Source organism: Talpa occidentalis, unplaced genomic scaffold (assembly GCF_014898055.3).
Source record: "Talpa occidentalis isolate TD23 unplaced genomic scaffold, MPIMG_talOcc4v2.1 talOcc4.5, whole genome shotgun sequence".
In the NCBI taxonomy this organism is placed as follows: domain Eukaryota; kingdom Metazoa; phylum Chordata; class Mammalia; order Eulipotyphla; family Talpidae; genus Talpa; species Talpa occidentalis.
Genome location: NW_023604861.1, coordinates 18,664 through 43,123, shown reverse-complemented (window position 1 = coordinate 43,123; position 24,460 = coordinate 18,664). Strand labels below are relative to the sequence as shown.

The following is a 24,460-nucleotide window of genomic DNA, read 5'->3' as shown; positions in this document are numbered from 1 at the left end:
CAGTAAGGAGTGTTGAGGAGAAATATCTGAGGAGAAATGACCCCCTGGGATGCACATTATGAGGAGAAGACAGGCCTCTGAGGAGAAATACTGTAGTAAGGACTGTTGAGGAGTAATATCTGAGGAGAAATGACAGGTTGGGAAGCACAAACTGAGGAGAAGACATGCCTCTGAGGAGAAAAAAGTGAGGAGAAGTACTGCAGTAAGGAGTGTTGAGGAGAAATATCTGAGGAGAAATGACACGTTGGGAAGCAGATTCCTAGGAGAAGACAGGCCTCTGAGGAGAAAAATCTGAGGAGAAATACTGCAGTAAGGAGTGTTGAGGAGAAATATCTGAGGAGAAATGACCCCCTGGGAAGCAGATTCTGAGGAGAAGACAGGCCTCTGAGGAGAAAAAAGTGAGGAGAAATACTGCAGTAAGGAGTGTTGAGGAGAAATATCTGAGGAGAAATGACCCCCTGGGATGCACGTTATGAGGAGAAGACAGGCCTCTGAGGAGAAATACTGTAGTAAGGACTGTTGAGGAGTAATATCTGAGGAGAAATGACAGGTTGGGAAGCACAAACTGAGGAGAAGACATGCCTCTGAGGAGAAAAAAGTGAGGAGAAATACTGCAGTAAGGAGTGTTGAGGAGAAATATCTGAGGAGACATGACACATTGGGAAGCAGGTTTTGAGGAGAAAAATCTGAGGAGAAATACTGCAGTAAGGAGTGTTGAGGAGAAATATCTGAGGAGAAATGAACCCCTGGGATGCAGATTCTGAGGAGAAGACAGGCCTCTCAGGAGAAAATCTGAGGAGAAATACTGCAGTAAGGACTGTTGAGGAGAAATATCTGAGGTGAAATGACACGTTGGGAAGCTGATTCTGTGGAGAAGACAGGCCTCTGAGGAGAAATCTGAGGAGAAATACTGCAGTAAGGAGTGTTGAGGAGAAATATCTGAGGAGAAATGACACCCTGGGAAGCAGATTCTGAGGAGAGGTAGGCCTAGTGGAGAAAAATCTGAGGAGAAATACTGCAGTAAGGATTATTGAGGAGAAGTGTCTAAGGAGTAATGACACGTTGTGAAGCAAATACTGAGAAGACAGACCTCTGAGGAGATAAAACTGAGGAGAAATACTGTAGTTAGGAGTGTAAAGGAGGTATCTGATGATAATTGACTCTTTGGGAAGCAGATTCTGAGGAGAAGACAGGCCTCTGAGGAGAAAATCTGAGGAGAAATACTGCAGTAAGGAGTGTTGAGGAGAAATATCTGAGGAGAAATTACCCGTTGGGAAGCAGGTTCTGAGAAGACACGGCTCTGAAGAGAGAATCTGAGGGCAAATACTGTAATAAGAAGTGTTGAGGAGAAATATCTGAGAAGTGAAACCCTTGGAAGCAGATTCTGGCGAGAAGACAGGCCTCTGTGGAGAAAAATCTGAGGAGAAATACTGCAGTAAGGAGCGTTGCGGGCTTTTCCCGCAGGTGCGGGCTTTTCCCGATCAGGGATGCGGGTTGTCCAGGGCTTGCGCTAGTTGTGAAGCACATACTGAGAAGACAGGGAGTAGAGGGTCTAGGGGGTTTTTGGCGGCCCATACCCACGGTTCGGAAATTGTCACTTTTGCGCCTTCACAGTGGATGGGTGGGGCCTGGCTCACCTGGGGGCTGAGCCTGGGGTTTCTCAGGTCAGGTGGGGCAGGTGCGGGCTTTTCCCCATCAGGGATGCGGGTTGTCCAGGGCTTGCGCACATTGAGGTGCGGGGGGGGGGCGGGGGTGGATGGGTGGGGGCCTATTTGCATTTCCTGGCTGTGGGCGCGGTCACTGTCTGCCTGTGGCTAGATTGGGGTAGCCTCCCTGACAAGTGACCTCGCCCCTCTGCCCAGGCTGCTTCTGGGGTTGTTAGTGCAAGCGGAGGGTGCAGGTGATCCTCTAGCCCCCGGCGAGTGTGGCCAGGGCCAGGGCGTGCTCAGAGGGTTGGGTAGTCCTGGGGATGCAGCAACTGGATATCCAGGGTTCCGGGCGGCGTGGGGCCTTGAGCAGCGCTGCCTCTGCTGAGGGCCGGCGGGTAGAGAGGCCCTGGTCGGGGGCGGCACTGGGACGGGGCCGGCAGCTGCTGCCCGGCCAGGGGGAGCTGGGGTCAGGAGCCCCCCCACCGTCCTGGGGCAGGAGGTCGCTGCCCTGAGCGAGGTCTCGCCATCGTGATCCCCATGGTAGCGCCATCTCTCCTACAGCTCAGATCGTGCTCAGCTTGCCGGTGAGAACTGGGGACCATTTCAGGTCATATTCATTGGCTTACTGGGGGCAGGGGGTACAGATGGAGATCCCCAGCCCTGGCCAGCCCCTGCAGGACGAGTCCACCCCCGTGGGTCAGGAGCAGCCCTCAGGGCGCAGCAGACCTCCCCGTCTCCCCGCTGCCCCCTTCAGCCCTGGATTTCAATCCATCCACCAGTTCTGCTCCTCACTCTGTCTCTGGTGACGCCTCTCACCCCTGCACCTCTGGCCTGTACCCCGGTTCTTGTATAAATAAATAAATCTTTAAAAATAAAAATAGCATTTTTCTAATTACTCACACACAGCAGGCTTACTTGCTGCACAGGCCAGAGACAATTCCTTGAGATCTAGAACAACTGATGAGGGGAGGCCTCGGCAGTGCCTGCAGCAGTGCTCAGGTGAGACCCCCTTTAGAGCATTTATTTATTTATATTGTCTTAGGGTCTGCCCTGTCCTTAAAGACCATCTCTCTTTTTTTTTTCTTTTCTTGCATCGTTGTTCATTTTTTTAGTTTATTGGTGTCTTCCCTCAGGTGTGGTGCCCATAGTGCTCCCACCAAAATAGCCCCCATGCCCCATCACCATAATCCCTTGTGCTCTTCCCTCCCCTCCGATCACCCCCCTCCCTCCCCCTCCCCGCTGGGTGACTCAGGTCTTGGTCAGCCTGCTAGGGTTGTCTTTTTCTCTACCTTTTGTTCAGTTTCTCTATTTTTCGCATGTAAGTGAAACCACCTGATATTTATCTTTCTCCTGCCTTATTGTGGCTAGCATCAACCCTTGCAGCTCCATCTATATCGCCACCAGTGCATGAATGTGTCTTTTTTGATTGATGAGCAATATTCCGTGGTGTAACTGTACCACAACGTTTTGATCCATTCATCTGTTTTCTGGCATGAGTTGTTTCCATGTCACGGCTATTATAAATATGGCTGCAATGAACACAGCAGTTCGGGTTTCCTGTTTTTTTTTTTGTTCCTTTGGTGGATTCCTAGGAGTGGAAAGCCGGATCATGTGTAGACCCATTTTCAGTGTTCTGAGGAACCTCCACACAGCTGCCCATCGTGGCTGGACCAGTTTGCGCTCCCACCAGCGGCGTCAGAGGCTCCTTTTTCTCCGCCACTTCTCCAGCATTTGTTGTTTCCAGTTTCTCTTTTCAAATGTGGAGCCTTCTCAGTGGAGGGAGGTGGCAGCTCATTGTGGTTTTGATTTGCATTTCCCTGATATCAGTGATGCTGAACATCTTTTCTATGCCTGCTGTCCATTTGCATTTCTTCTTTGGCAAAGTGTCTTTTTACTTCGGGCATTTTTTTTTGACTGGGTTGTTTGTTTTTGTTGAGTCATGTAAGCTCTTTGTAGATCTTTGATATCAGTCCCTTTGCTGTTATGTGGTGTGGTGTGCCGATGATATTTTCCCTCATGCAGTGGGTGTCTCTGTGTTGATGACTGTCACTTGCTGTAGCCCCATCTATCTACATTCTCCCTGGTTTCCTTGCGTCTGGAGACGACTCCTCAAAGACATTTCTGAGGATCGTGTCATCGAGTGTTGGCCTGTGTTCTGTTCTGTGTATTCTATGGTGCCAGGTTTCACATGCAAGTCTTTCATCCACTAGAGTTGGTTTGTGTGTGGTGTGAGGTCGTGGTCTAGTTCCATTCTTTTGCATGTTGCAATCCAGTTTCCCCAGCATCATTTATGGAAGAGGCTATTTTTTTCCAATGTATATTCTTTGCTCCTCTGTCATAGGTTAGTTCACCATATATGGGTGGTTTTATTTCTGGGCTTAAATTTGATTCCATTGGTCTCTGTGTCTGGTTTTGTCCCAACACAGTTTTTATGAGAATAGCTTTGTCGTGTTGTCAGCTGTCTGGGAGTGTCAGGCCTCCATTATTCCTCTCTTTTAGTCAGGAGAACTTTCGCTACTTGAGGTTTTGTGATTCCATATAAATTTGAACAGTATTGGTTCCATTTTGTTGAAGAACATCATTTAAAGTTTCATCGAAATTGCACTGAATCTGTAAATTGTATACAAATAGGAAGTCCCATCTAGGTATGTTACTTTTTCCCAATTTTGGAACATTCATCAAACAGAGTGTTAATAAAAAACGTAGGTGTTATTTTCTATAAATTCTAAAAAGACAAAGTAGGTCTGTTCTCTGGATGAAGAAGGAATATTTCAGATTGAAAGGCAAAGGCATTTTATCATAAAATAGATGACCAGTTATTGATCGTATAATATTAGGATATTAATCCACCTTTCTGTTGATGGAACACTCAGTAAGATCATCCCTTTGTCATCTGCTTCATGGTGCCACCAGAGAAAATGTTGCACTCAAGTGACTTACTTGCATGCTTTATAAAGGAATCAAGGAGAGGAATTAAGTCAGGAAATTCAAAACGTGAAACTGGAAAACATGAAGTTGATAATGAAGTTAGAGCTACGTCTCTGGTCACGTGTGTCTGTAAAATCCACAATCCTCGATTGTGGGCTAGTCACCCGCCACTGGACAAGGCAGGGCCAGACCCACCGATCTGTGGATGGTCCTTTCTGAAGCTGGGCCTGGGGTCTGAATTTGTACCTGGCGAACAAGGGCACATTGCTGCTGACTTAGGCGGGTTGGGTCACGTCCTCCTATCTTTGCCTCCCTGGGGAGAGGAAAGGGAGGAACCAGATGTTTCCCGAGGGCTGTCTGCAGTCCTTCCCTCGGTCCTCGCTGCCCTCACAAGACAACCTGTTTGTCACATCATTTATTTACAGCTTCAAAAATCTCTTCAGTGGCTCAAGCTAAAGTCCAAGCCTCCAGACAAGCTTACGAGAGTCTTGCCATCTGCTCCTGCTGTCTCAGGCCCGCGGCCCCTCTCTGACAACCTCCTTCTCTCCGGCTTCCCCATTCACCTGACCGAGTCCGTATCAAGGGTCATTCCGCAGCAGCCCTGCTGGTCGCCCCCTCGGCCAGGAGCGTGTCAGGCGTCCCTTCCAGGGAAGGCTGTGGCGTCTCAAGCTCCCTGTCACAATTCTTGTGGGTCTGTTGAGGTTCCCTGTGCCCCCGATTGCTCCTGAGGGTGCTCTGAGCTGTGGGCTCGGCTCAGCCCGTGTCCTCGACCATCAGACAGTGGGCACTCAGCAACAACAGGTGAAAGGGTCGTGTCTGCCTCTCTAGTCAAGGGGATACTTTCCTTTGTACAGATAAGGAAACGGAGGCTCAGGTATTAGAGGAAAAAACTATCCTCCCTGCCCCCAGGCATTCTTTCATTCTTGGAATGCCTCTTGCTACTCTAATTTTTTTCTTCCTTTTCCTTGAGCCTTAGCACCCTTTTCATTTATGAAACTTCTGACCTTGTATGGTTTACAGGTTTACCCAGAAATAAAACCACGGTTGAACTACCACAAAAGAATCTATATAAATTTTGGCACCACCATCTTTCCTGTCAATAATGGAATCTCTGCTGAAATAATCAGGTTTTTATTTCTAGGATGAGACAGAAAATGAACATGTTCTGTTTGGCAGGACACTAGATTTATATCAATCTGTGACAAGTTGACTTGGAATACAGGATTTTCATTCTATTGTGTTCTCTATTTCTTTTTGCAAAGGCAATGAACTAATCACAGGAAGATTTTATCAATTATTTCAAATTTTGTTTTATGGAAAGTCATGGCTCCATTCAAAATTTCTGTAACTGCAACAGAATTTTTAAGGCTTTCTTTAAAAAAATCTATGGTTACTCTTCAACTGCCAAGGAGCAGGGCTAATTGCACCAATGATTGCACCAATGTTTAAATTTGCTTTGGTTGACTGGTTCTGAAACTGAAAGGGAGCTGTGTACATTGTCGAATATTTGAACATTAGAATAAAATATTTTGAACTGTGAACTATAACACCCATGTGTAAGGGCAGAGACTATAAATGTGAAATTTTAGAATTACTAAAATGAACTCCCATTAACTGGGTGAAGAAACCTAAGACCACATTATATCATAATCTTCCTCCCCAGGTAAGCAGGAATATGTGTCTGTCATTTTAATTATTTCCCTTGCCCTTCATGACAGTTCATCACCTAAGTGTGTATCACTAAATGCATACCTAACACATGATTTAAATTTTATCTGGTCTTTAAAATTTAAACGAATTATATTCACTTTATATCTGGAATAATGCTATGCCTACAATTTTATATCTCTCCTCCTTCATTTAACATTATAGCATAAGTCTTTTACAAGTCATTTAAAACTATTCAGAATGATTGTGCCTCATCGCTACATTTGTTTCATGTACATAGTGCTATATATTTCACTGTTTCCTGGAGTTTTGACTTAGATTGTTTCCAGTATTTGTAAGTATGAGAAAATGCTGGTTAGCATTTTTACAAATAAAGATGTGTGTGTGTGTGTGTGTGTGAAAGCATTTCCTTAGGTCATGTCTCAAAACCTGAATTACTGTAATTTCCTTTAATACAGACACACACATCTATGTAACATCCCAAGTGCTAACAGCTAAATCCAGAGTCCCCGCGGAAGGGCGACCCCAAATGCGTGTGCTCTTCCCCAAATGCGTGAGGACCCCTATCTCAGCGCGTTCCTGCCTCCACGTCATTCCATCTCCCCATCTTCAGGGCTCTGAGTCACACACTCCCGCTTCCTGCCCCGCCACGACTCTCTGGGCTGCGTGCCCCCTCGCCCGGCCGACCCGCCCCTTGGCTGCGGCTCCGTTCCCCTGTGCCTCCCGCCGCGCCTCCCCTCCGCGCCACCAGGCGGCGCGCGCCGTCGCTCCGCCCCTGGTTTGCCCTGCGAACCTCTCCTTCCTCGGCCTTGCCCCGCCCCCCCCCCTGCGTGTGATGTCACTCTCCTGCGCGCTGACGCAGGAGCGGCGACGGGGGCGGAAGTAGGAGAGACGCGGAAGCCGGGAGCACCCGCCCTGGCGGAGCGGGCCCGCGGGCCGAGGAAGGAGAAGCCCCGGGGGCAGCGCGCAGGCGTGAGGGGAGCGCGCGCCGCCTGGTGGCGAGGCGGGAAGTGCGGCCTCCCCGGGAATCGTGAGGAGGCGCCGGGGCGGGCGGGGCCAGGGCGGGACGCACCTTCTTTCACTGTGGCGGGGCAGCGGGTTTGGGGAGCCCTCTGTGGCCGCGGGTCAGTGTTCCCCGCGTGTTTTTGATGCACGTGGACACGACCTGCTGTTTTCATGGCTGCGGGAATTTTAGGGTCACAGCACCTTCAGAGACGTGGGCACTTTGCCTCGTTTCCGTTGGATTTTCTAAACTTCAGCCGCAGCGGGACGGGCTGGGGCGCCCCCATGAGCACCCCGGGGCCTTCCCGCTTGCCCCCGGCCCTGGAGCACACCCATACACCCGCACCTGCCACCCTGCCCCTGCCGCCCCGGCCCTCCCCTGCCACCCCGCCCCTGCCCCTGCAGCCCCGCCCCTGCCCTGCAGCCCCGCCCCAGCTCCTGCAGCCCCTCCCCACCCCAACACTGGCTCCCGCCTCCCCAGTGGCCGGGCTCGCCTTGGCACTTGCTTCTCCGGACTTGGGGTGAAGTCTTTGCCTGCGGGAACCCGGTTTCTTCAGGAGCCACCCAAGAGCAAGGGGAGGCGAGGACATCTCCCTGCCCGTGGCTGATGCAGAGCGGTGAGTCAGGGGGCCCAGGGCTGGCTGTGGAGAGCTCTGCGTGGGTCATTTTGGGTCCTGGAGGAACATGGGGGTCAGGTCATCCCTGTGGGTGCCCAGCGCCCCTGAATGAAAGTGCGTCCCCCGTGTTTGCTCCTGGCTCCTCCCTGCTGCACTGATTAACCCCCGGATGGGTTTTCTGGGTTCTCCACTGTTCCATTGATCTGTGTGTTTTATTTCTGTGGACTTGGAATATAATTTGGGGAACGTATTGTAAACTTTTCTGGGGCTGACATCTCCCTCCCCATGCCAGATCCAGCAGGCAGGAGGGCAGAGTCGAGTCCCAGTCTCTTGGGGTGCAGGTTCTGACCCAGTAGGTTGCATGGCGCCTGGGGCTCTGCATTTCTCATGGGGCCTGAGATGCTGCCCGTGCTGGGCCTGGGCCCACGCATGGGGGCCGAGGCATCACTACCTGTCATGCAGGTGATGTTCAGAGCCTTGAAGGGGGTTTGACCCTGGAAACTGCCTCATGAGGCAACTTTACAATAACTCTTGAATAGAATCTAGACTTTCCTGAGCCTTGAGTGACCAGGAGCCACACGGCCTGCCACACTCTGGTTACAAGTCTTTGGTTTTCTAAAATGGGTTACTGTTAACCAATTCAGTGTATTGAAAGCAGTGGCCCTCTCTGCATCACTGAAGGACTGACCCGAGAAACCCCACAGCAGTGACAGCTGGGTGCTGTCACCAGTTGGGGTGGAAAGTTTTTTCATGGGGAGTATGTGAGACACTGAAGGGCCCTATTCCAAGCTCTTGAGATCTTTTATCTATTGATGGTGCTAAGAGGATTCCTCCTATTTCAGGGATTGTGTAAACCACAGTGACTCATGTGGGAACTGGACATTTTGGAGATAATTCACCTTATCTTTTTTATTTTTAAAGCTTTTGTTTATTTTTTTCATAGAAGAACTGGGGTGCAGGCCAGAGGTGTGGGAGGGTGAGAGGATTCACCAGAGACACAGTAGGGAGTAGAACAGGCAGATCTACCGAGATACACTGCTGAGGGGAGCATCAGGCGAGACAGGAGAGGTCTGCTGCACCATGTGGGTAGCTCCCCAGCCAGGCTTGAACTCAGACCATTGTGGTGACAGCACTGAGATTTAACCCCTAGGCCACTGGGCGGGGGGAGGCTGCACTTTACCTTTTAATGTGTTAAACTGATGTTGTTAGGGGGTGTTACCTCCTTCCTTGCCAATTCCTCTGTTATGCTCGCTTTGGAAAGAAGTTGAATTTCTCTGGAAAGGAGAAAGGAATTGGCATTTATTGAGCACCTGCTGGAGCAACAAGTTCATCGCTTTAGTTACATGATCTCCATTAATGACGCTATAGAGATATTATTTCCACCCTGTAGTCGTGGACCCTGAGGTCCAAAAGGGATCCGTGACTTCTCTGAGATCAAAAAATAAGCACAAGGGCCAGATATATTTGGACTCCCAAATCTTTGTATTTTGTACTGAACTGGAGGTTTTAAAATGAGGGTAAATTGTAATCCTCTCGGAGGCCAGGGGGAGGGAAGGCGTGTAGGTGCCCCCACCCATCCTCAGAACAGGTCCTTGGGTGCTGGGTGTCCTCCTCCATAAGGAAGGAGCTTTGGCCTAAAACAAGACAGAACAAAACTTTCACGTTGCATTGCCCCACGTGAAGATGCTGTCATTAATATTGAACGTGAATGACTTCATAGTTTTAGAATGGCTCTAATCCCAAACATGACTGCTACTTGTAAGAGACTGCTATTAAAAACAGCCTCTTTCTAATGATTCCCACACAGCAGGTTTAATTGCTGCACCTACCAGAGAAAATTCCTGGAGATCTAGAACAATTGGTGAGGAGAGGATTCATTGGCAGTGCCTGCAACATTGTTCAGGATGAAGACCCCCTTTAGGAGCATTTATTTATTTATATTGTCTTAGGGTCTTCCCTTTCCTTAAAGAGCATCTCTTTTTTTCTTCTTTTCTTTTTTTTTAAAAAATATTTATTTACTTATTTGTTTGTTTGTTTGTTTATTTAAGAACTGGGGTATAGTCCAGATGCAAGGGAGGGTGAGAGGAGTCACCAGAGACAGAGCGGGGAGCAGAGCAGGCAGATTGATTGAAATACACTGCTGAGGGGAGCAGCAGGGGAGACAGGAGAGGTCTGCTGCAACATGTGAGCATCTCTGCGGCCGGCGGGGATCGAACCAGCATTGCAGAGGCTGCAGACAGCTTCACAGCACTGAGCTCAACCGCCTGCGCCACCAGGGAGGCCTTTTTGTTCTTTTCTTACATAGTTGTTCATTTCTGTCTAGTTATTGGTTTCTCCCCTCAGGTGTGGTCCCCATAGTTCCCCTGCCTTATTGTGGCTAGCATCATCCCTTCCAGCTCCATCCATATCACCACAAGAGGCATGAGTTTGTCTTTTTTGATTGCAAAGTAATATTCCGTGGTGTAATTATATCACAACGTTTTGATCCATTCATCTATTTTCTGGCATTTGAGTTGTTTCCGTGTCGTGGCTACTGTAAATGGTGCTGCAATAAACACAGGAGTTCAGGTTTCCTGTTTTTTTTGTTTTTGTCCCTTAGGTAGATTCCTAGCAGTGGAACACTGAATCATGTGTAGACCCGTTTTCAGTGTTCTGAGGAACCTCCACACAGCTGCCCATCGTGGCTGGACCAGTTTGCGTGCCCACCGGCTGTGTCAGAGGCTCCTTTTTCTCTGCCACTTCTCCAGCATTTGTTGTTTCCAGTTTTTCTTTTCAAATGTGGAGCCTTCTCAGTGGAGTGAGGTGGCAGCTCATTGTGGTTTTGATTTGCATTTCCCTGATATCAGTGATGCTGAACGTCTTTTCTATGCCTGCTGGCCATTTGCATTTCTTCTTTGGCAAAGTGTCTTTTTACTTCGGGCATTTTTTTTTTGACTGAGTTGTTTGTTTTTGTTGAGTCATGTAAGCTCTTTGTAGATCTTTGATATCAGTCCCTTAGCTGTCATGCGGTGTGGTGTGCCAATATTTTCCCCCATTTGGTGGGTGTCTCTGTGTTGACCGTCTCTTGCTGGTTAGCCCCAGCTCTCTATATTCGCTCTGGTTTCCTTGCTTCTGGAGAAGAAACCTCAAAGATGTTTCTGAGGATAGGGTCATTGAGTGTTGGCCTGTGTTCTGTTCTGTGTATTCTATGGTGCCAGGTTTCACATGCAAGTCTTTCATCCACTTGAGTTGGTTTGTGTATGGTGTGAGGTAGTGGTCTAGTTTCATTCTTTTGCATGTTGCAATCCAGTTTCCCCAGCACCATTTATGGAAGATGCTGTTCTTGTTCCAATGTATATTCTTTGTTCCTGTGTCATAGTTTTATAGGGCAGCCCCGATACAAAACCAGTTGCCTGACTGTGGGTCCTCACCCACGCGTTTAAAAGGACTTATAAATACTCTACTGCAGGCACACATGAAAGGTTAATAAAAGGTTTATTTACAAGGGAAGGGCAAATGAGGAAATGTACAACTCAGGGAGAAAAGTGGGAGACAAAGTTTTAAATGCGTCCTACCTGATCTGCCGATCTGGAATCCCAAATGATACTCTGAGAGCTGGCCATGAGCCAGGAGCCTTGAAGCCAGGAGGTAAGCAAGAGAGCGAGCCCCCCCCCCCAAGGCCCACGTGTTTGGTTTTTTATACCAATCCTGGCTGCTTAACTCCACCCTCAGGTCCCTGCCACCTTCCCTTTTTGGTGGTGACAGGATTTGTCTTTCCCAATGTCATTAGGCTTTGGTCTGGAGTGGGGGTGGAGTCCACAAAGCCTTATGGGATTATCTCAGGACATCCTTTCCCCCTAACAATTGGTTAGTTCACCATTGGTCTATGTGTCTGTTTTTGTTGTAATACTATTTTCATTATAACAGCTTTGTAGTATTCTTTGATGTCTGGGAGTGTAATACCTTGTGGGTCTGCTACTCCTAAGTGGATTGTTTGGCCACCATTTTGTCACCTATAGTTCTAAGCAAGGTCAAGATGGCCCGGTCAGTTAGGTGCAGAGCCCAACCCTTCAAGGTGCCCTTTCAAATCAAACAAGAACACAAAGCTGGATCATGCTGGGAAGGCTATGCATCGCGAGGCATGACCGGGAATGCCTGGGGACCTGAGGACCAATGCATAACAAAGGACCCCAGAAGCTGATCAGTGGAAGCCTTGTTGATAAGATTAGAACCAGGGCTGGGGATTAGGGTGTGACCTCCATGACAATACCGAGTCATCCAGCAGATGAGAAGTGCCTGGAGGGCAGACTCACAATCACTGATCTTCTACATTCTTCCCCTTTCTTTGATCTCCTATCCCTTAATCTCCTTCCCCTTTCCTTTTGCTCCTCACCCTTACAACCCATGCTGTGGACCAATAAGAAGGCCAGGATCTTGTGCTTCAGCAGCATCCTGCATTATGTAGCCTGCTCCACGACTCCCGACTCCCGTTTCTTTATCAGCGTGGTGTTGCCCAATGCAACAATAGCTCCTTTCTCCTCCACCCTTTAAGTCAGAAGAACTTTCGCTACTAGAGGTTGCTGTGATTCCATATGAATTTGAGCCCTATTGGTTCCATTTCATTGATGAACACCATTGTGATTTGTATTGGAATTGCATTGAATCTATAAATTACATACAAATAGGAAGTCGCATCTAAAACATTCATAAAACGAGTGTTAATAAAAAATGTAGGTGTTATTTTCTGTAATTTCTAAAAAGGTGTTATTTTCTATGATTTCTAAAACAGACAAAATAGGTTTGTTCTCTAGAGATGAAGAAAGAATGTTTCAGATGGAAAGGCAATGGCATTTTATAATAGAATAGATGACCAATTATTGATCGTATAATATTAGGATATTAATCCACATTTCTGCTGATGGAACGCTCAGTAAGATCATCCCTTTGTCATAAGCTTCATGGTGCCACCAGAGAAAATGTTGCACTTAAGTGACTTGCACTCCTTTATAAAGGAGTGGAATTAAGTCAGGAAATTCAAAATGTGAAAATGGAAAACATGAAGTTGATAATGAAGTTAGAGCCAAGTCTTTGGTCATGTGTGTCTGTAAAATCCACAATCCTTGATTGCGGGCTGGTCACCTGCCACTAGACAAGGCAGGGCCAGACCCACTGATCTGCGGATGCTCCTTTCTGAAGCTGGGCCTGGGGTCTGAATTTGTACCTGGCGAGCAAGGGCACTTTGCTGCTGTCTTGGGCGGGTTGGGTCACGTCCTCCTATCTTTGCCTGACTGAGGAGAGGAAAGGGAGGAACCAGATGTTTCCCGAGGGCTGTCTGCAGTTCTTTCCTTGGTCCTTGCTGCCCTCACAAGACAACCTGTTTGTCACGTCATTTATTTACAGCTTCAAAAATCTCTTCAGTGTCTCCCACTGTCCGCGCTCAGGCTAAAGTCCAAGCCTCCAGACAAGCTTACGAGAGTCTTGCCATCTGCTCCTGCTGTCTCAGGCCCGTGGCCCCTCTCTGACAGCCTCCTTCTCTCTCCCCCACCCCATTCACCTGACCGAGTCCACTTCAAGGGTCATTCCACTGGAGCCCTGCATGATGCCCCCTTGGCCAGGAGCGTGTTGTCAGGTGCCCCTTCCAGGGAAGATTGTGGCATCTCAAACTTCCTGTCACAATTCTTGTGTGTCTGCTGAAGTTCCCTGTGTCCCCAATTGCTCGTCAGGGTGTCCTGAGCTGTGGGCTCAGCTCAGCTTGTGTCCTAGGCATCTAGCAGACAGTGGGCACTCAGGGCAACAGGTGAAGGGGTCATGTCCACCTCTAGAGTTGAGGAAATACTTTCCTTTTTACAGATGAGGAAACTGTGGCTCAGGTATTGGAGCCACAAAAAGAAAAAACCTACACCCTCTGGGCCTACCTGAGCCTAGAACCTTCCATTTCAGCAGAGGGGGTAGTCCTGGTGCCCCTGCCAGTCAGCTCCTCTCTCTCCTTATTCAGTGTAGGTGGAAGCACAGACCTGGCATCTTTTGTGGCGGGGGGAAGTGCTGGAGCAGCCCTACCCACCTCTCTTTCAACTGTCAGGGGCCTCGATGCCTGGAATGACACTGCCAAACAGGCGCTAATCCCTCGTGGCCAGTGAGGAGATGGTGTGGTTGTTGCACCCTCAGGGTGGAGCTTCTGGCTACGGGAAGGATGAAGGTGCTCAGAGAGTCTGTGCAGCTTCTGTCACAGGCAGTGACCAGCTCCAGCGGTACCCATGGTGTGATGGACACAGCTGTAGGGCGAGCTCCTGGGTGGACCATGGTGCATTTTTACCTTGTTCCATTGAGTCCTCTGCTCAGAGCACTCAAAGCACAACAGTGATCAGACCTTCATGTACCCGTGGCCCAGGTCGGGACTTTACTCCAATTCTTAGGAGAGTCCTGACAAAGGAGGACAGGACTCACGGTGGCGACACCCACCCGATGATCTTGCTGCATCATAACGATGTGGAAATTCAAAGTGCGATACAGGTAAATAGCCTATTTTTCCTCCGAAGATGGTGACAATCTAAAAATTCTAAGATAAATGGGGAAGACTCGAGTGTCTTTACGTCTTGGGTGGAAATGTTGATGAGGATGTCCATTTTGTGGGTCGGTACACAATTCCATTTCAACATTGCTCAAATGGGTTGAGACTACAACATTTGTTGCTATCATTGCTACTTTGAAAGTCACCCCGTCAAAAACAATAAAAGTCACGGATAGACATTGCAATAGTTGTCTGCTATGTATTAGTGACTTACGTTCATTGACAGTTGACAAAATTCATTTATAGGGTAGCTTTTTAGCAAAAAATAAAATTCCCTTTTTATTTATTTATTTATTTTTTTATTGGTAAATGCTGTTCCTGTTTGCTTTATTTTTTTTTAAATAATAAATTTTATTTTTATATTTCCCCATACAATTGCAAACGCCCCATTCTGACCCCAATCATTCCCCTCCGCCCCCCCACCCCAAAAAAGTGTCTCTGGTTCATAGTTTTTTGTTGATTTTGATTTTCACTTTCTTATATTCATTTTCTTGGTCCCTTATTTAAGTTTTCTAGATTCCTGCTATGAGTGAGACCATCCGGTATTTTTCTTTTTCATTTTGGCTTATTTCGCTGAGCATGATCCCTTCCAGCGCCATCCATGTTGCTGCAATTTGCATGTGTTTATCTTTTTTGAACGCTGAGTAATATTCCATGGTATATATGTACCACATCTTCTTGATCCAGTCATCTATTTTTGGGCATTTGGGTTGTTTCCAAAGCTTAGCTATTATAAACAGTGCTGCTATAAACATAGGGGTGCAGGTCCTCTTTGCAATTGATGTTTCTGTGTCCTTTGGGTAAATACCTAGGAGTGGAATTGCTGGATCATATGGAAGCTCTATGTTTAGTAGGTCCAGAAATCTCCACACAGCTCTCCATAGTGGTTGGACCAGTTTGCACTCCCACCAACAGTGCAGAAGAGTTCCTTTTTCTCCACACCCTCGCCAACATTTGTTGTTGCTAGTTTTTTTAATATGTGCCATTCTCACTGGTGTGAGATGGTATCTCATGGTAGTTTTGATTTGTATTTCCCTGATTACAAGTGATGTTGAACATTTTTTCATATGTCTGTTGGCCATTTGCATTTCCTCTTCAGAGAAGTTTCTTTTTAGCTCTTCTGCCCATTTTTTGACTGGATTATTTTCTTTGTTGTTGCTGAGTCTCATCAGCTCTTTGCAGATTTTTGTGATCAGTCCTTTATCATTAGTGTTGGGTGCAAAAATGTTCTCCCAGTTGGTGGGGTTTCTCTTTGTTTTTGTTATTGTCTCTTTTGCTGTGCAGAAGCTCTTTAATTTGATGTAGTCCCAGCTGTTTATCTTTGCCTTCACTATCACTGCTTTGGGTGATGTGTCTGTAAAGATGTCTTTGATGTGCAAATCCCGTAGTGTTTCGCCTATATTTCCTTCTATGTATTTTATGGTTTCAGGACTTATGTCTAGTTCTTTAATCCATTTTGAGTTGATTTTTGTGTATGGTGTGAGGTAGTGGTCAAGCTTCATTCTTTTGCATGTAGCGACCCAGTTTTCCCAGCACCATTTATTGAACAAACTTTCTTTGCTCCAATACATAGTCTTTGCTCCTTTGTCAAAAATTAGTTGACCATAAATCTGTGGGTTTATTTCTGGATTTTCTATTCGATTCCATTGGTCTGTATGTCTGTTCTTGTTCCAATACCATGCAGTTTTGATGATTATGGCTTTGTAGTATAGTTTGAAGTCTGGGAGTGTGATGCCTCCATTTCCTTCTTTTTTTTTCAGTAGAGCTTTGGCTATTCGGGGTTTTTGGTGATTCCATATGAATTTCATCAATAATTGTTCTATTTCTTTGAAGAATGCCATTGAGATTTTGATTGGAATAGCATTGAATCTGTATATTGCTTTTGGTAGGATGGCCATTTTAATAATGTTTATTCTTCCAATCCATGAGCAGGGGATGTCTTTCCATTTCTTTGTGTCTTCTTCTATTTCTTTTAACAGTGTTTTATAGTTTTCTTTGTATAGGTCCTTTACCTCTTTTGTTAGATTTATTCCCAATATTTGATTTTTTTTGTTTCGATAATAAAAGGGATGTTTTTTTTTGATTTCTTCTTCTTCAGATTTATTGTTTGTGTATAGGAAGGCTACTGACTTTTGCGTGTTGATTTTGTATCCTGCCACTTTACTGAATTGATTGATGAGTTGAATTAGTTTTTCTGTGGAGATTTTGGGGTTCTCTATGTATATTATCATATCATCTGCAAATAGTGATAGTTTGACTTCTTCTTTTCCTATGTGGATTCCTTGGATGTCTTTCTCTTGTCTTATTGCTCTGGCTAGGACTTCCAGTATTATATTGAAAAGCAGTGGTGAGAGTGGACATCCTTGTCTTGTTCCAGATCTTAATGAAAATGCTTTCAGCTTTTCACCATTGAGAATGATACTGGCTGTTGGCTTGTCATAGATGGCCTTTATGATGTTGAGGTATGTTCCTTGTATCCCAAGAATTTCAAGGGCTTTTATCATGAATGGGTGTTGCACTTTGTCGAAAGCTTTCTCAGCATCTATTGATATTATCATATGGTTTTTATATTTCTTTTGTTGATGTGTTGGATAATGTTGATTGATCGGATGTTAAACCATCCTTGTGCCCCTGGAATGAATCCAACTTGGTCGTGGTGAATTATCTTATGGATACATTGTTGGATTCTGATAGCTAAAATTTTATTGAGGATTTTTGCATCAGTGTTCATTAGGGAGATTGGCCTATAGTTTTCCTTTTTTGTGTTGTCCGTATTCGGTTTTGGTATTAGTGTAATATTGGCTTCATAGAACGTGTTTGGTATTGTCCCTTCCTTCTCAATTTTTGGAAGAGTTTGTGAAGGATAGGCACTAATTCGTCTCTGAATGTTTGGTAGAATTCATTTGTAAATCCATCAGGTCCTGGGCTTTTGTTTTTGGGGAGGTTTTTGATTACCATTTCAATTTTGCTGCTTGTAATTGGTCTGTTTAGGTGTTCTATTTCTTCTTTATCTAGCTTTGGGTGATTGTAGAGTTGTAGGAATTTGTCCATCTCCTCTAGATTGTTGAACTTGTTTCCATATAACTGTTCATAGTAGTTACTGATTATTCTTTTGATTTCTGCTGTGTCCGTTGTGATTTCTCCTCTTTCATTTATGATCCTGTGTATTTGTGCTTTCTCCCTTTTTTCCTTTGTGAGCCTGGCTAGGGTTTGTCTATTTTATTTATTTTTTCAAAGAACCAGCTCTTGGTTTCATTGATCTTTTGGATTGTTTTTTTTAGTTTCAATTTCATTTATTTCTGCTTTGGTTTTTATTATTTCTTTTCTTCTACTGGTTTTGGGGTTTTTTTGTTGTTCTTTTTCTAGATCTTTGAGCTTCGAGATTAGGTTGTTTCTTTGAGTTCTTTCTTGTTTTTGATGTGAGCTTCTATTGCTATATATTTTCCTCTTATTACTGCTTTGCTGCATCCCATACATTTAGGATATTGGTGTCCTCCTTGTCATTCAATTCAAAGAATTTTTTAATTTCTTCTTTGATCTCCTCGTTAGTCCAGTGGTCTTCCAGTAGTGTGGTTTTTAATCTCCATGAGGTAGGATAGTTCCTTGCCTTCTTTTTATGATTTATTTCTAGTTTGATGCCTTCGTGGTCAGAAAAGATGGTTGGTATGATTTCAATCTTGGTGTATCTGTTGATGTTTGTCTTGTGCCCCAGTATGTGATCGATCCTGGAGAATGATCCGTGTGCGCTTGAGAAAAATGTGTACTCCGTTTTTTTTGGGTTTAGTGTTCTATGGATGTCTGTTAAGCCCAAATGCTCTAGGTCCTTATTTAGAGCTTTAGTTTCTTTACTTATTTTTTGTCTTGTTGATCTATCCATTGTTGATAGTGGTGTGTTGAAGTCTCCCACGACGTATGTGTTTTCTCTGATGTCTGTTTTCAGAGAGGACAACAGTTGTCTGATATATTTTGGTGCTCTTTCGTTTGGTGAGTATATGTTAATGAGTGTTATTTCTTCTTGAAGTATTGTCCCCTTAATCATAATGTAGTGACCATTGGGGGTCTCTTCTTATTTTTTTGAGTTTGAAGTCTGTTTTATCTGATATAAGTATAGCTGTTCCTGCCTTTCTTTTTTGGCCATTTGCTTGTAGGATTGTTTTCCATCCTTTGACTTTGAGCCTATTTTTATCTTTTGTAGCTAAATGTGTTTCCTGGAGACAGCAAAAGGTTGGGTTTTGTTTCTTAATCCAGGCTGCAACTCTGTGTCTTTTTATTGAAGAGTTTAGTCCATTTACATTTAGAGTTAATATTGATATGTTAGCATCTGTATTTGCCATTATGTTTGTCTTTCCTTTGATTTTATTTATTTATTCTTTTAATAACTTTTTTTTTTGGTCTTCTTTTGTTGTTATTTGTCCCTCTGAGGTTCTGGCTTTAGGATTCCTTGTAGTATTTTTTGGAGTGGGGGTTTAGTCTTAATGAAATTCCGGAGTTTCTCTTTGTCTGGGAAGGACCATATTCTTTCTTCATGGAGGAAAGAGAGCTTTGCAGGATAGAGTATTCTTGGTTGGCATCTGTTTTCTTGGAGTCTGTTGACTATGTCCCTCCACTCTCTCCTTGCCCGTAGTGTTTCTTCAGAGAAGTCTGATGTCAGCCTGATTGGTTTTCCTTTGAATGTTATCTGTTTCTTCCCTCTTGTCAGCTTCATTATTTTTTCCTTGTCCTGGATTCTTGGGAGCTTTACTATTATGTGTCTTGCTGTGTTTTTCCTTTCGTCGTGGAAGTTTGGTGTTCTTCTTGCTTCTTGTATATCAATTTTCAGCTCGTTCTTTGCATTTGGGAAGTTCTCTTCAATTATCTCCTGGATATTTTCTCTGTTCCTACATCTCTCTCCTCTCCTTCTGGAATTCCTATAACTCTTATATTTCCTTTCCTCATGGAGTCAGATAGTTCCCGAAGTCTTTCTTCATTCTTTTTCCTTCGTACTTCTCTTTCCTTTTCTGTTTTGGTTCTTTTTATTTCTGTGTCTTCAAGAGTACTTATTCGTTCTTCCATTTCATCTATTCTGCTTTCATTGCTTTTCCAGAGTTTCTTTAGTTCCTCCATTAATTCTTTGATCTCCTGCATTTCTTTTACTTCCCTCTTTAGGGACTCTATTTCCTTCTTCTGATCTATCACTTTTTTAATCATGGCAATTTTAAATTCTCTTTCTGGAAGGCTCAGAAGTTCTTCCAAGTTGCTGTCGTTGCAATCTGGGGAGTGGTTTTCTTTTTGTGGTGTGCTTCTTTCCTGAGGAGTTGTTAGGTTGCGTGTGGTTCTTCTACTTCCTACTGTCTGTTTTCTAATTTGTCGTATGCGTTGGGACACTGTGTTGCTCGGACTGACTAGCATCTTGGGTGAACTTCTCCGCTCCCCTCTGGCTCTTCCAGGAGCCATCTCTGTCTTCTGGGGGAGCTTTCTGCTGGTTTTAGGCAGTTTTTACTGAAGAAATGTCCCTGTTCTAAAATGGCGAAGCGGGATGCAGTCCCTGCGCCTTCGGTTTCAGGCACACTCTTCTGCGCCTCCGGTCTGCCCCGGACGTGGGTGCCTGCTCCCTCTGTGGGCTCAGACTGCTGGTCGGAAGGGGCCTGGCGTGGGGTGGGCTAACTTCCCGGCTGGCCACTGGGTCCTCCAGAGGCCTTCTGCCCTTTTCAAGCAGTCTTAAGAAATTTCCTGTTCTATGGGGTGTTAGTGACTTTTTTTTCCTGGTCGCTAGGTGGCGCCAGAGATCTCTCCTATTGTCTTTGGGGGGCTGTTTTTCGCCCCCCCACCCCGTGGGACAGGGAACAGAGCGGGAATGGTAGGGTACACCTCAACAGCTTTGGGGTGCTGTGTCTGCCTTGTGCCCCACCGTCGTGGAGAACCCACGCCCCGAATTTTCGTGCCCCGGGTCTCAGTTCAAAGCCCTCAGGTCCAGGACGCGGGCTGTAGCCCAGTTCAGTGGCGCGGGAATGGCGCCTTTTGCACCCCACTCCCGTGCCTGGGCGCCTGGTTCCTGCTCACTCAGGGAGGGACTTTCACCCCCGTGAGGGCCTCCGCGAGTCTCCCCGCAAGCCTAGGTCGCAGGTGCGGGGACCTGGGCAGCCGGGATCCCGGTCCGCGTTTTCTTTTCAAGCGCGCCAAGCGCGCCGCTTTCCCGCGCAAGCTTACCGGCAGCCCGGGCTGTGTGCGCGTCTCCCAGGGTCTTTGTTCTTCTCTAATGGCGCCCGGAGCCATTTGCTCACCGCCGCGGCGAATCCTGCAGGGTTCGCCTCAGCTCCCGTTCACGGGGTGTGGTGGCTGCAATAGTTCCTTTCCGCTCCCAGTCCCGCTTGCTGCGTCGTTTGTTCTTGTGGGCCGTTTTAGTTTGTTGTTTTCCTCCTCTCTGCCGGTCGGAGAGTGCCGCCTCTGTGGGCGGGGGAGGGGAGCAGGGTTCTGCGCTTCCCTCCCTTCTGGTCCTCTTTTATGGCAACTTTCTTCTTCGGGCAGTTTGCTGGCATCACCCGTTTATCTTCCGTGTCCCGGTTCTCACTGGGACCTGCCGCTTTTCCTCCCTATTAACTTTTTTTAATGGGAGATCTTACTCGCAGCGTCTCCTCACCGCCATGTTGCTCCGCCCCCTCCAGTTTTGATCAAAATTCCCTTTTTAAAAAATGGGATTTAAATATTGTTGGCATTCTTTGGTTCCTCGTATGACTCTTGCTATTCCCATTGTTGTTTTTTTTTAAAGATTTATTTATTTATTTATTTATGCAAGCACTGAGTATGGTCAGAAGCGCGGGAGGGTGAGAGGATTCACCAGAGCCAGAGCAGGGAACAGAACAGGCAGACTGACTGAAATACACTGCTGAGTGGAACAGCAGGTGAGACAGGAGAGGTCTGCTGTGCCATGTGGGACCCTCGCCGGTGGCCGGGGATTGAACTGGTGCAGCAGAGGCTGCAGGCAGGTTCGCAGCCCAGCACTCAACCGCTGAGCCACTGGGGAGGCCCCCCAGTGTTTTTTCTTTCTTTTCCTTGAGCCTTAGCACCCTCTTCATTTATGATGCTTCTGACCTTGTATAGTTTGCAAGCTTACCCAGAAATAGGCTCACTGTTGAACTACCACAGATGAATCAATATAAATTTTGATATCACCATATTTCTTGTCTATTATGGAACCTCTACTGAAATAATCAGGTTTTCAGTTCTAGGACGAGACAGAAAATGAAAGTGTTCTGTTTGGTAGTGTTACCTTCCAGGGAGAGGGGCACCCCAGACCCTGCAAACCTGCTTGCTCTAAATATGTTCTGCCATCTGCCACATCAACACAAAACATATGAGACTTTAATGAAAAGGAACTTTAATACAATTAGTAAACAATACAGGAGAGACAAAGATTATAGTTTCTAAATCAAGCACCCAAAGTTACCCATTCCCTCGTGGGTCCAAGCAGGATTGGCCTAGTGCATGGCCCTAAAGCTGCCACAAGTCTAAAGCATCTTCCAGTGGGGACCCACAGAAAAGTATCAGAAACAACCAGACACATCTGGGAGGAAAAGAGCAAAATCAAAATTAAGACAAAAACTGCCATTGTCACCACCCCATGGGTTTCACCCACATATGTGTCAATCAGTCCACGACCAAAAGGCAAACACAGTTTCTTCATGTGTCTCTCAGCTCCCTGTGCCTCCTCCAGGTCTTCTGGCTCCATCCTGCTTCCTTCTTTCCTCAGTCTCCTGTGCAGCTTCTTTACTCCCTGCTCAGCTCCACCCTCCTTTGGGTAGGACAGGAAACCCGGAAAATCCCCCTTTCCTGGGGACCACCCTGTTACAGTAGGACACTAGATTTATATTGATCTGTGACAAGTTGACTTGGAACAGAGGAATTTCATTCTATTATGTTCTATATTTCTTTTTCTAAAGGCAATGAACTAGTCACAGGAAGGCTTTATTAGTTATTTCAAATTTTGTTTTATGAAATGTCATTGCTCCATTCAAAATTTTGTCTTTTTCTTCCCATAATTTTGTACAAGTTTCAGGCCTCTTGTACTTGTTTATTTTGTAGAATTTTTATTTATTTATGCATACAAGATGTGGTTGTAGGCCAGAGATGCAGAGATACTCTGCTGAGGTTAGCAGTGGGCAAGACTGGAGAGGTCTACTGCACCATGTGGGCCAGCTCCCAGGCTGGGCATGGAACTCATGCCACAGTGGCTGCCAGTAGCTTGATAGTGCTGAGACTTACCCCCTTGCGCCATGAGAGAGGCCCCAGACATCTTGTATCGAAAGCTGGAAGGGTCTGAACTTTGAATTAGTGCCTTATTATTTTCACCGTTTTTTTATTTTTACCTATAATATATGAAGCTTGTTGACTAAGCACAATAAATATTTTAAAAATTGAAAAAGGGTAAAATGTGTTCATTTGGACAAACAAATGAGTAGGAGCCTCAGTTCAAACTAAAAATTGAAAACCCCTTGATGGAATTCAGGTGATAGGGCTCAGTATAGGGGGGTTTCTTGGATCCCTCTGACAAATAATTGAGTTATGTTCCTTTTCATTAGCATGCATCAAGTTTATTGAGGAAAAGAGAACAGCAAAGAGAGACGTCTGCATAGACACAGGCTTCTGAAAGAAAAAAAGCTGCATTTTGTCAGGGTAAGGGGCGTTCTTTCATAAGGTCCCTTGATGGAATTATTGTGGAAATTATTGCCTTGGTGTCAGAATGGATTGGTCTTCTAAGTTTGATAATCCTCTCTGCTCCCACCTCTGGCTGATCATCTTTTCTGACCCCACCTTAGATTGCTGGAACCTCCCATAGTTGGGTTAATAAAGATTTATAAATTGTCCTTACAGTATCTTCCTTTCTAAATTTTTCTATTCCAATAATCCATCACCCCTCAGTAATAAAACAGAAAACAAAACACAAACAAAAACGAGGTGAGCTTGACATTAACTGACATGCAGCTGCTCTGTCCACCCCTGCTTTACTATCAGGAATGCCATATTTTCACCCTTAAATTTTTTATAACTGTTACAGGGCAGGGAGAGGGACACCCCAGAGCCCCCAAATCTGCCTGCTCTAAATAGGTTCTGCCATCTGCCACATCAAGACAAAACATAACACCTTTAATGGAAAGGAACTTTAATACAATTAGTAAACAATACAGAAAAGACAAAGAATATAATTTCTAAATTAATCACCCAAAGTTACCCATCCCCTCTGGGCAAAAGTCCAGCCAAATGGGATTGGCCCAGAGCAAGGCCCAAAAGCTGCCACAAAGCACCTTCCGGGGGACCCATAGGAAAGGGTCAGAAATAGCCAGACTAGTCTGGGAGGAAAAGAACAAAATCAAAATCAAGACAAAAATCTCCATTGTCACCTCCCCACGGGTCTCTCACCCACATCTGTTTCACCCAGTCCACGACCAAAAGGCAAGCACAGTTTCTTCACATGTCTCCTTGCTCCATGTGTCTCCTCCAGGTCTCCATCTTGCTCTCCACACTGCTTCCTTCCTTCTCCAGTCTCCTGTCCAGCTTTTGTCCTCTCTGCTCAGCTCCACCCTCCCTTGGGTGGGGCAAGACCTGGAACTCCCCCTTTCCTGGGTACCACCCTGCTACATAACCACAACAGAATGCTTTTCTTTAAAGGTTTATTTATTTATGCATACCAGAACTGGGGTACAGGCCCAGTAGTGTGTATTTGTTGGGGGGAGAGGATTCACCAGAGACAGAGTGGGGAACAGAACAGGTAGATTGACTGAAATACACTGCTGCGGGGAGCAGTGGGGAACCAGGAGAGGTCTGCTGTGCCATGAGGGTAGCTCCCTGGCTGGGGATTGAACTTGTGCTACAGTGGCTGTGGACAGCTCCACAGGCTGCGTCCTAACCCCTTGCACCACCAGGGAGGCCCACCACGACAGAATTCTTGAGACTGTTTTTAAAAAATATTCTATGGTTACTTTTCACCTCCCAAGGAACAGGGGGCTAATTGAACCACTGATTGCACTAATTTTTTAATTAGTTTTGGTTGACTGGTTCTGAAACTGTAAAGGAGT

At 45.9% G+C, this 24,460-nt stretch overlaps 1 long non-coding RNA gene across 2 annotated transcripts in view; it reads left to right on the top strand.

The window, feature by feature from the left end:
* Positions 1–7,734: 7,734 nt before the first annotated feature.
* Positions 7,735–24,460, top strand: part of LOC129146916 (uncharacterized) — a 28,204-nt gene continuing 11,478 nt past the window's right edge. For both annotated transcript variants that reach the window (XR_008554285.1, XR_008554286.1), the window contains exon 1: positions 7,735–7,864. This is a non-coding gene — a long non-coding RNA (uncharacterized LOC129146916). The remainder of the gene's footprint in view (positions 7,865–24,460) is intronic.